This window comes from Theobroma umbraticum, unplaced genomic scaffold (assembly GCF_002168275.2).
Source record: "Theobroma umbraticum cultivar Fairchild unplaced genomic scaffold, ASM216827v3 scaffold_459.0, whole genome shotgun sequence".
NCBI lineage: Eukaryota > Viridiplantae > Streptophyta > Magnoliopsida > Malvales > Malvaceae > Theobroma > Theobroma umbraticum.
In genome coordinates this window covers 373851-386573 of record NW_018397286.1, presented here as the reverse complement: position 1 = coordinate 386573, position 12723 = coordinate 373851, and the positions used below count along the sequence as shown (strand labels likewise).

At 31.7% G+C, this 12723-nt stretch overlaps 1 non-coding gene across 1 annotated transcript; it reads left to right on the top strand.

The window, feature by feature from the left end:
- Positions 1-10706: 10706 nt before the first annotated feature.
- On the top strand, positions 10707-10813 carry LOC149526234 (small nucleolar RNA R71). The gene has a single exon (XR_016352217.1). It is a non-coding gene; the product is annotated as a small nucleolar RNA R71 (small nucleolar RNA).
- Positions 10814-12723: the final 1910 nt, after the last annotated feature.

Here is a 12723-nt window from a genome sequence, read left to right as displayed (position 1 = left end):
AATAAAAGAATAACAAATCATTTAACATATTTTTTTGTCAAAATAATAAGGCATAATATTAAAATAACTTTTTATTTTTTTATTTTAAGATAAAATACACTAACACTTTTAAATTTGCCTATAATTTAATACAAATTTATTAATTTTTAAAATATACAATTTATCCAAAAAGAGTGTGTTTCACTCTACAGATAAGTCGTGCCATTAATTCTTCCATTAGTAACTTTTTTTCGATGAATTTTAAGATAATTTTACCCTTTTTTCCTTCAATGTTCTTGTTGAAACAAACTACCTTAAATCAAAAGCTGAAAATCCAAATTTCTTGTTAAAAGGCTCTAGATTTCTTGCTGATTTTTTATACCCCACAAAAGAAAAAATGATGAAACTAATCAAGAAAAAAGATTATTTGAAGAACCATAGATGGATAAGCTAAAAATTCAGATTTTTTTATATTTTTGACACTCCACAAAAAAAAAATGACGAAATTAATTGAGTAAAATGATTGTTTGAAGAACCATAGATGGATAAGCTAAAAATTCAAATTTCTTGATGATTTTTGGCACTCCAAAAAGTAAGAGATGATGAAAGTAATGGAGGAAAAAGATTATTTCAAGAACCAGAAATGGATTTTACCTTTAAGCTTCAAGCTTCTGTTGCTGTAATCTTGCTAGAGAGCTTCCATTTCCAAAACCATAGATTAGTGAGTGTAGTAGCTCAAAAAATAAAAGTTCCATATGGTCATTACCTACATTAGTCTATGGTTCTTCAAATGAAAGCTCTCTAGTAGGTGCAAAATGTGGGAAGAGAGGAAGAGAAAATGAAGGCTGAAGGGCTTTTTGAATGGTGCTTGATAAAATGCCCTAAAAAGATGGGATGTGAAGGAAAAATAGGAAGACTCCAAGGCATTTAAATGTAATTTTGTTTAATAAAAGTTGTGAGTTTTTGAAATATTGAATGCAAAAGTTGTTGTAAGTTGTTAAAATATTGAACACAAAATTGTTGAAATATTGAAATATTGAATGGATATAAAGATAGCAATGCATTTCAATATCTTGAGTTTTTAGTCTTATGATGCCAGTTATAGACTTCAACATAAAGGTTAATGCAAAGGTTTTTTTTCCTAACAAGTAATATCATCTTTACGTCGATATTCAATATATATCATATATAATAATTGCATAAAATAATATCATTTGCATTGATATTCAATAAATATCCTATACAAAAATTGCATCAGGTCTCTTCTGCACATGAAGACCACTATTTTCCCTCAACTTTTGTGCATAGAAGGACCAGTAGCTTTACAAAAGAACCTATGTCATTAGGTTTACAAAAGAGGATCACTGCCAATAGGTCCAATATCAAAGTCAATAATTACCATCTAATATCATATCACTAGATAATTGAAGACAAATAAAGGCAAAAATATTACAAAGCATCCTTTGTAATTACATTTTAGCCATTAAAAACATCACAAAAAAACCCTAATTGTATTAAATTCACATATTCACATATTAATGACATTAAAGACACTTGTTTATGACCCTTCAACACCATCAGCACCAAATTCAAATGAAGCATTTACAAAATTCATTATCAAGGAAGCAAGGGTAGTATGTCGAATAGAAATAGTAACAAATAAAGGTCTTCTTGCAAATGAAGTAGATCTAGCAATTTGAGTAGCACCACTATGCCCTCCAGCAATAGCACCACCACCACCATGTCTTAGAGTTGCAGCAATAGGTCTTCCTTGCATATTAGCAAAAGGTCCTCTTATAGTTGTTGATGTAGACCCATCAATAACTCTTAATGCAGACCTAAGAGCACTTGATGAAGACTTAGACAAGGTATATAACTTCAATTTAAAATATAAAAATTTAGTAGTTGCATAATAAATGTATAAGTTAAAAAACTAAATTAGTTGTAGGGATTACTTTTTTATTATGTCTCCCAGGAACCCTAAGACATTTCCTTTTATTATGACCAAGCCTTTGGCAGAAAATGCACCTAACAATGCTCCTCTTCCTAACATTGACAGATTCAGATGACCCTTCCCCAAGTTTCTTTCTTCTGTTCTTCTTTGGTTTGCTAGGTATAAAGCATAGCATTAAAAGATCCATTGGATCAACCTACCGTCTTAACTTAGCCATTGTGATGCCAGGTATAGGGTGAATGTAATTAGTGCATGCTAACATGAAAGTCTCCTTAGAATAGTAATTGTCATAATATTGGTGTATATCACCCATTTTGTAACTTATGTAGGCTGTTGCATGCTTGCAAGTAAGTCTTGAAATATTCCAAACACCACAACGATAGGTTACCCTAGTCACCCCTAAGTTAACTGCATAAGTCTTGCTACCTTGAAACACATTAAACTCACTATTTGAGGTAGGCACAACCTTAGAAAACTCCCACTATACTTGACAGAATCATATTTCTTCTTAATTTTTAGGGTCACTTGGATTTCTCGTGTGCATGCCTTTTCATACCTATCATTGAACCTTTTCATCTTCTATTCTAACTTTTCAAACAAAGTCAAAATGGGTTTGGCTTTGACAAGCTTAATCCAATTGTTGAAGGTTTCTACCATGTTGTTAATTACATGGTCACCCTTCACACTTAGGTCAAAAATGTGTCTTGCCCACTATGTTAATGATTTTTCCATCAAACACTTATATGCATCATCATTTTCAACCTTCATCTTCATCATAACTTCATTCCAGTCCCACAAGTTGCAAACTTTTACAACCTTCCAAAAATTGACTTTCAACTTTAAACCTAGGAACCTTTATTTAAAATTGATATACAAGTGCCTATCACATTTTCTTTGACTTGCATGGGGCATTACCTTTGTAAGTATGTCTTTTAGACCTTGCCATTTAAGAATAAAGACACATTAATTAAACATATAATAAGTAATTGAAATTAAATAATTAAATAAAAAATAGTATAGTTTAAGGTTTACCTTTTGACCATCATTCATCACTGCCAATGGTTTGTTGAATTCTTCTATGGCAGTATTCAACAAATTCAAAAACCATGCCTAAGAATCACCATTCTCCAATTCTACAACAGTAAAAGTGACTGGAAATATACCATAATTCCCAACAATTGCAATGGTAGATAAGAAGGCTCCTCCATATGGTCCTTTGAGATGGCAACCATCAACCTCAATGAAGGGCCTACATCTATTGTTGAAGCCTTTCTTCATAGCATCAAAGGACAAGAAAAACATTTTAAATGTGGGGTATATGCTGACCTCAAGCTTTTTTGGCTACATTATAGCTATAATCCCAAGATTTGTGTCCCTCACCATGTGTGCATACAAATACATGGATGAGGAAGATTTACCAAAAGTCCCTTCAGTCTCTTTTTGAACTCTTTTCTTTGCCCTACTACATACAAATCATTAGGAGAACAATCACTACATACCTCTCTTACAATTCATGCTACATTAGATTATAAGACATATTGGGATCAGATTCTAACTTAATGATAAGTTTTGTAGTTATCCACACACTTGTAGTAGTAGAATTATTGTCATTCATCCTAATATAGGTATGTTCCTTCCCTACCTTGTTAATCTTAAAGGTCTTGTTATCCAAACACAAGGTTGCATGAATCATCTGTCAAAGTCAAAGTCATCTGTCCTATTCTCATCAGGAACATAAGGGATTCCTTTAAGGGACCTATCCATTGCTCTAACTTCCCTGTCAAAGTCAAAGCTATCTTGGCTTCTTTCCTCTACATCATTGTTAATATCAAACAGACCATTCTTTGCTTTATCTTCCTCAACTTAAACATCATTCTCAATATTGCCTTGAGACTAACTTACATCTTGATCACTCCTTGTCTCAAACATCCATTCTACGTCATCACTGGATAAATCCACCTCATCTGTGTCCCTAAATAAAGAACTACTTTCATCAATAACATTAACATCAATAGGACCAAATAGGACCAGAAAGTCTTCTACCTCTACCTCTACCTCTACCTATACTTATACTTATACCTATACCTATAGCTAAATGTATAGCTATACTTGAAGTAGAGGCATTAAGATCACTATAACTAGCAGTTGTTGATTTCTCACGCAAGTGCGCGTATCGTTAACAAATAATATAGTAATGAATAGAGTATCGTTCCCATGGAGAATAGTTTTAATTCCTTCTATTAACTACTAAAATGAACACACTTTAATTTTATTCAAACAACCAAATTTTAAAATTATTAAAATGTAAAATTAAAACTACTAAACTAAAACTTCAATCAACTTCCAGACCTAAGATTATAATATCCCTCATTACTTCATCTAATTATTGTCTCTCTCTCTTTTAACTTAGTTTAATGGATTAAATTGCTAACTTAGATTCCTAAATTATTTACAAGTCTCTGTCGAGTTTCTCACAAAAATACTTTTCCCAACTAATTTACTATATGTTTATGCAAATTAATTGAAGAAAGATTCATTAAGTTTGTGCTTTAATCTTGGCTACGTATGGCTTATATTGAATGTCTACCTTATATGCAAATCAAACCACCTAATCAACTAAGTGTATTCGATCATACGCTATTCTATTTAAGGTCTACTTAAATCTCTTTCTTTAAGGTTTAACTTAGGTTTCCAATTCAATCTAATTGATGATCAGGTAACTAGAAGCATTAAGAACAGAATAAAATAAACAACCTATATCTGTCAAACATAAGTAAAAGAAAGATAAATAATTCAGACTACACAATGAGTTCAATTATAATCTTAGAATAAAAATTTAGTTCCCCATTAACTCACACATCATCATTGAATAAAGTTTAAACAATAAAACAAACTAAGAAAATAAAAGAATAATAAAAAAGATAAACTCAAGAATTATAATCTTGATCTTCCAAGTCTTCTTGAATCCTTCAAAATTTTCTTAGCTTTAATGACTTTGTGGCTTAACATTTAGCTTTCAATCTGGTGTTTCCTTTCGCCCTCTTTAAGTCCTTTGAAAAGTTGTTTTTATAGACTTTGAAGTTAGACCAAGTTGGGTGAAGAGAGAATTCAATTTGAGGTAGGATTTTCTTATCAGACTATGTGAGCCACAGCTTTGCCCAATTAATTGATAGAAATCGTAATTGCTTTAAGACTGCTGCAATATGTCATCTTCAACAAGCCTTATTTGATTTAGGGAGTCGTGACATAATGAAAATACCCTGCCTTACCCCAACATTAGAATCATCCACTAGCAACTCGAACACATCATTTGTCATCTCTATAAAAAAAAATCTATTTGTATCAACATTCCCAATGATCATCACCACTCGTTATAGTGCACCACCAAGTCATACAAGATGTTCGCCATGTCCAAACCTAAAATTCAAAATTACAATAGGTTAGTAAACCTTGAAATGCAAAAATTAAACCCACTCTCAAATGTTAACTATTGTCGATTTTGCACATGCAAGTGTCCATATAAAATAAGTAATATAGTGATGAAGTAGAGCATCGTTCCCTCGAAGATATGTTCATAAATCTTTACTAAGTACTAAAATTTATAACAAATTAATCTTATTTAAGTAACTAAAATTTTTAAAAAATTAATTAAAATAAAATTAAAATAAGCACTAAATTAACTAATAGATATTAAAATTACTTGGAAAAGGCAATAGACTAAAACCTAGGATTATAGATTCGTTCAACACTTCATCTTATATCAGCTTCTCTTATTATTTACATTCATGGGTGGTTCTACTAACCTAAAATTCAAACTTATGTATAAGTCTCTATAAAGATGCTTGCACAAATACCTAACTTAATTGGGTTACTATATGTCTATAGGAAGCAATTATATAAGGTTCATTAAGCTAGTGTTCTAATTTTGTTATGTATGGCAATTGGCGCATGTTTACTCGAATCATGAATCAGATCACCTAAGTGACATGAATATACACTGTTCAAACCTTAGTTCAATCTAAAATATTTTTATCAAGTCTTAATTAGATTTAGAAATCAATTAATTATTGGTCAAGTAATCAAAAGCATTAAAAACATATTTAAATAAGCAAAATTATACCTATTCATAATAAATGAAAGAGAAACAACTATTTAGATTACATGTTGAAATCCACTACAATCCTAGAAAGATAATTTAGTTCATAATAACTAATAAAAATAATATCCAAAGAAATTTAACCATTAATCCAAATCAAAGAAAATAAAAAAAACACACAAGTAGAGAAAGAAACTAATTATTAAAGTTTTATGATCTCCTAAATTCTCTTGTTTTGTTGCTTTGTTCTTGGCTTCTTTTTTCCAGAGTAGATACTTGCTGCTTCCACCTCAAAACCTTTGAAAAAGGTACCTTAAATAGGCTCCAAGTAACCTAATTTTCAAAATCCCGTCAAATTTTTATTTTTGAAAAATAGTTCAGCGCTGAGGCCATGATTTTTTGGCACCGCGGCATTAATTTTTTGCTACAATAGAACCCCAGTGATGATTTCTTAGTGCCACGGCTCTCTAGCCTCAGAAAAATGTATGGTGCGCTTCCTTTCACAAGTGCTGCAGCCTTGTTCTCCTCAGCGCTGTAGCCTTACTCCACTGATTGCCTTGTGCAGAATTGCAGTAGTCAAACATCTGCCAATGCAATTTTCACCTTAACATGATTTGAACTAGGTGAAGTGGTAAACATGAACATTTTAGCCTTATCTCTTAACTTTCCAATGGATCAATAATCACATCAATGGGACTTCTAGAGTGAAAGATATACTCCAAATACCGCATCATATTCAGTCCATGTGTACTACTACAGTGCTAAAAAATAGATAAATATTTCAACCATGGTCTGACTAGAACTAGGCAAAGTGGTAAACATAAAAGTTGTACTCCTTCCTCTTAGCATTCTAATGATCTAAGAATCACCCCATTTGAAGTTTTGTAGAGAGAGATATGGTCAAAATACTGAAATATATATAAATAAAGCCGTCACCATACTTGCAAGAATTTTAATCAAATGAGCTTTTTTCATGAAATCTCCTACAAAAGTAATAAGAGAAATAAAAAATAACTACTGTTAAAGTAATTTAAAACAAAATAACATAGTATTAAACTAAAATAACTTAAATTAGCTACTCAACATGTAATTAAACTTAAACTAGAAAAACACCTAAAATGTCAAAATTCGAACCTAAAATATAGAAGATCTAGCTACTTAAGCTCTCAAAATGTGTGAAAATAACTATCTATAATAGAGTTATCACACCCCTAAACTTAAGATTTTGCTAGTCGTAGAGCAAAATACAAAATAAAATACAATAACATAAATAAAGAAAATAACTTAACTAGAAATCAATTGCACCAATTCAGCAATCACTTTTAATATCCTCAAAAGTTAGTCCAAATTCTCAACTCTAAACAACACACAAGCATTATTGAAGTTCATGTTTCAATTCAAATACAAGCTTATCGTTAAATGGATTTTCGTGTGTGTATGTGAGCAATCTTTTCACCTAAAATATTGTATAATCCAGATAAGTTTATATTCATGCAAAATTAAAATTAGTAATTAAATTCTATAAGTGTGCTTTTCATCTCCCTCTCCACTAATGTAGACTAATACTATGTTAAAGATCAATAGGAGTTTAATTAGCTTGTAATGTATGACTAGGATTAAGGTTAGATATGGGATATTGTATAGCTCAAATCACTCTTAGTACGTGATCAATCTAAGACCTATTCAGAGCTTTGTTTTCCTTCACCTAGTATACCCTTTTTTCATCAAAATTTTTCTTTTGTTCAACACTTTATTCTTTTTTTCTTCTTTATTTCCCTTTTTTTTTCTCAATTTCACACCCTTAAACTATACGTATTCATTTATTGGGTAGTGAGATGAATACAATTATCTTTTTGAACTTTAAATCAATTTCATCTTTACTACCTTTTTCACTATTTAGCCCATAACACTTTCTAAATTAACTTATGCACTTAGGAATGAGGGATGCAAGAATTATTGAAAATATTAATTTTAGGGTTTAAGCTAAAAAATTAAGTGTTCAAACAAAGAAAATGAGTCATTAGGCTCAAAGGGGGAAACCAAAGACAATTTATGTAAAGGAAGGCTACGAAAGGCTCAATCGGTCCAAAAATAGTTTAAATAATTTCCTTAATTAAGTATAGCCTACAATTTCACCTTAAGAGAGAATCAAACAAATTCTAAACTTAATACATAATTCAAAATTTTCACATTCACATAAACCTTCTCTAAATTCGTACAATGAATCTAAGTAATAGACATGTTGCTCAAAATGTAGAAATTTCATCTTAACAATAAAGCTTAATATAAGACTGTAAATAACACTCAAACAATATTCACATGTTTCAAAGAATTAAATTAGGAATGAAACTAAGTTCTCATCATTGGATAGGTAAATTAAACGAAACTAGCATGATTAAATCTAGCTCAAGTTTTTAAAACATGCATAAAAATAAAAATAACTAACCTAGAATATCATAAAAACTAATAACAATAAAACCCTCCCTCAAACTTAATTAGCGCACTGTCCTCAATGTGAAAAGCTAAAAAGAATAAGAAAAAGAAACTCCCTTGTCAATGGTGATAGAACATTGAAAGCTCAAATTGTCTTTCTCCTTATCTTCATGCTTTCTAAACTTGCATACTCAACAAATCAAGCTAAAAAAGGGTTATAACTACTTATTTATAGATAAAAACAAAAACTAACTAAAATAACAATGAAATCTAAAAAGACATAACTTGAGTTACCTCCCAAGAAATGCTTTTTTATAGTCACTAACTTGACTATGATACCTCATTATTATTGTCTACTAAAGCAACTGAGGATTTTCGACAATCCAATTCACCTCCTAAGTAATGTTGGAAACGCTACCCGTTCACTTTGAATGTTCTAGTACCTTCATTATAAATATCTATTGCACCACAAGGATAGACCTTAACCACCTTATACGAACTTGACCACCTTGATTTTTGTTTCCATGGAATGAGCTTCACCGAATTGGTAAGTAACACATGTTGTCCTACCTTAAAATCAAGATTAACTAAGGTGGTGGATTATGCTCATCATAACACTGTTTAGTTTTGAGATGTGGTGGCGGTGGCTCTAACTCAAGAGTTTGTGATAGCTTACTTGCAAGTGGTGGAGTAAGATTACCTTTACCTTTATTAGCTGAGTCCACTTTATAGCATTGAGTTGTGGAGACAATAAAAATAGTAAATTCAACTACCTCATCTCCAACTATAAAAATTATTCTGCCTTTCTTTACATCGATTAATACTCTTGTAATGGCTAAGAATGGATGTCTTAGTATGATCAGAACCTCTTAATCTTCTTCCATCTCAAGTACAAAGTAGTCCACTAGAATGTGTAATTTCCTCACTTTAATCAAGACATCCTTTATAATCCCGAAAGGCCACCTTATTGTCCTGTCTGCGAGTTACAATTTGATTTCAGTGGGTTAAATCTTTTTTAGTCCAATTCTTTTACCAACAGACAAAGGAATAATTGAGACATTAACACCTAAATCACACAAAGCTTTTGAAAAATTAACTTTACCAATTGAGCAAGGGATAGAAAAACTGCTTAGGTCCTTAAACTTTGGTAGAAGTGTATTCTGGATTATTGCATTGCACTCCTCAGCGAGTGTACTAATTTCAAAATCCTTCAATTTCCACTTCTTAGTTAATATGTCTTTCAAAAACTTCACATATGATGCAATTTACTCTATAGTTTCTACAAAAAGAATGTTGATGTGAAGCTTTTTGAATACCTTGAGAAAATTTTGGAAGTGCTTATCAAGCTTTTGTTTTTGAAGGTGTTGAGAAAAAGGCGATGGTGGTAAAGTTACCTTTGCTTCATTTTCTTGAATTTGCTTGTCAGCTGTCTCAATCACTATTTCATTTTTAACAAGCTTATCTTGGAGATTAGCTTGCCAACCTTTTTTTCGCCCCTCAGTGTGATTGCCATGACTTGTTCCTGACCTTTTCTCCTTGGATTCACCTCTGTATCATTAGGCAGTGTTCCTCGAGGTCGGTTGTTTAATAAATTGGCAAGCTAGCGAACCTAAGTCTTAAGGTTTAGAATTTATGCTGCTTGACTTTGAATGAGAGTTGTTTGAGTTTGTATAATGCTATCATTCTATGTCATGTATTGCCTTAGCAAATCTTCCACAATTGGTTAATTTTTGAAGATAGGCATTTTGGCTTGTTGTTGGAATCCTAAAAGTGCATTCGGCCTTGAAGTTAAGGATGGTCCTTGATTATGGGCCTAAGAAAATTTGAATGGTTCCTATACCTTAGGTTGTAAGTGTTGGAGTAAGGGTTATTTTGTTTGCTATTCTCCACAAATTGCATTGTTTCTATTGAGCTTGGACACTGATGACTTGCATGATTATTGCCACAATACTCACAAGCTACAAAAGGACTTTGCACATAATTAGTACTAAAAGATTCAAGAGTCTTAGTTAAAGCTACTATTTATGCAGGTAATGTCAAAAAAGCATTTACAACATGAATTCTAGCTACTCTCTTATGCATTGCTCATTCTGCTAGCCATTGTTTGCAGCCATTTCGTTCAACAAATTGTATGCTTCATCAATCGATTTAGCCATCAAAGCTTCTCTCGCAACAACATCAATGGTGGTTCAAACTTGCCCAATCAAACCATTGTAGAAAGTTTGCACCTGAAGCCATTTTGGAAGACCATGACGAGGACAACACCTAAGTAATTCTTTGTATCTTTCCCAAGCTTCGTACAATGATTTTGAATTTTGCTGCATGAATGATGTAATATCATTCCTCATTTTTGCTGTCTTAGCTGAAGGAAAGAACTTGGCAAGGAACTTCAAGCAAGATCATCCCATGTTGTTATTAAGCCAGTGGGGAGCGCATTTAGCCATGCTTTAGCTTTATCCCTTAACGACAAAAAGAAAAAGCCTCAAACAAATTTCTTCATCTATGACATCATTGTATTTAAATGTATCACAAATTTCCAAAAAGTTTGATAGATGGCCATTTGGATCATCATTTGGTTGACCTTCAAATTGGACTGAAGTTTGAATCATGGTGATGATGGCTGGCTTGATCTCGAAATTATTGGCTTGAATAACCGACCTTCGAATGCTTGATGGAATCTCTTGCACCAATGGGATAGCATAATCCCTTAAGCATCGATTTTCTGTTGCTACATGCTTTTGTATTTGTTGTTCACCCTATTGATCAACCATTGTATTTATTGGAGCAAAACCTTATTGATTTTCTCATCAAAGTCTATGAAATATTCTTTCAATTTCGGGATCACAAGGTATAATCTCCAAGCTTTTTTCTCTTCTCATACAATGATTGGACATACTCACAAAACAAAAAAATAAAACTTAAATCAAGACTAATTTACGAAATTTTAATATTAGCAAATAATAAGGAAAACAAAATCCTCGGCAACGGCACCAAAACTTGTTGCTGATTTTGCACACACAAGTATATGGATCAAACAAGTAATATAATGATGAAGTAGAGTATCGTTTCCATAGAGATTTGTTCCTAAATCTTTACTAAGTACTAAAATTTGTGACAAATTAATCTCATTCAAGTAACTAAAATTTTTAAAAAATTAATTAAAGCAAAATTAAAACAAACACTAAAATAACTAATAAAAATTAAAATTACTTGAGAAAGGCAATAGATCAAAACCTAGGATTATGGATTCATTCAAGACTTTATTTGATACCAACTCTTCTTATTATTTACAATTATGGGTGGTTCTACTAACTTAGAATCTAAAGCTATGTATGAGTCTCCGTTAAGATGCTTGCACAAATACCTAACTTAATTGGGTCACTATTTGTCTATAAAAATCAATTAAATAAGGTTCAGTAAGCTAGTGTTCTAATTTGGCTATATATGGCAATTGGCGTATTTCTATTCAAATCATGAATCAGATCACTTAAGTGACATGAACATACATTATTCAAACCTTCATCCAATCTAAAATCTCTCTGTTGAGTCTCAATTAGATTCAAAAATCAATTAATTGTTAGTCAAGCAATCAAAAGCATTAAGAACAGATTTAAATAAACAAAACTATACACATTCATAGTCAATAAAAAAGAAACAAATATTCAGATTACATGTTGACAACCACCACAATCCTAAGAAGATAATTTAACTCATAATAACTAATAAAAATAATATCCAAAGAAATTTAATCATGAATCTAAGTCAAAGAAAATAAAATAAGCACAAAAGTAGAGAAAGAAACTAATTATTGAAGTTTTATGATCTCAATTCTCTATCAAATTCTCTTATTTTCTTGCTTTGTTCTTGGCTCTTTTTCTCCAGAGTAGTTGCTTGCTGCCTCTCCCTTAAAACCTTGGAAAAAGGTCCCTTAAATAGACTCCAAGTAACCTAATTTTCAAAATCCTGTCAAATTTTTATTTTTGAAAAATTATTTGGTGCTGCGGCCATGATTTTTTGGTGCCACAGTGCTGAATTTTGGCTACAGTAACACTGCAGCCATGATTTCTTGGCACCATGACTCGCTATCCTTAAAAAAATGTATGGTATGCTTCCCTTCGCCAAAGTTACAGTCTTGTTCTTCTCAGCACTGCAGCCTTGGCTTCCTCAGCGCTGCAACCTTCCTCAACAGAATTACAATAGTAAAACAACTTCCAAATTCATTTTCACCTTGATATGATCCGTACTAGGTAAAGTGGTAAAT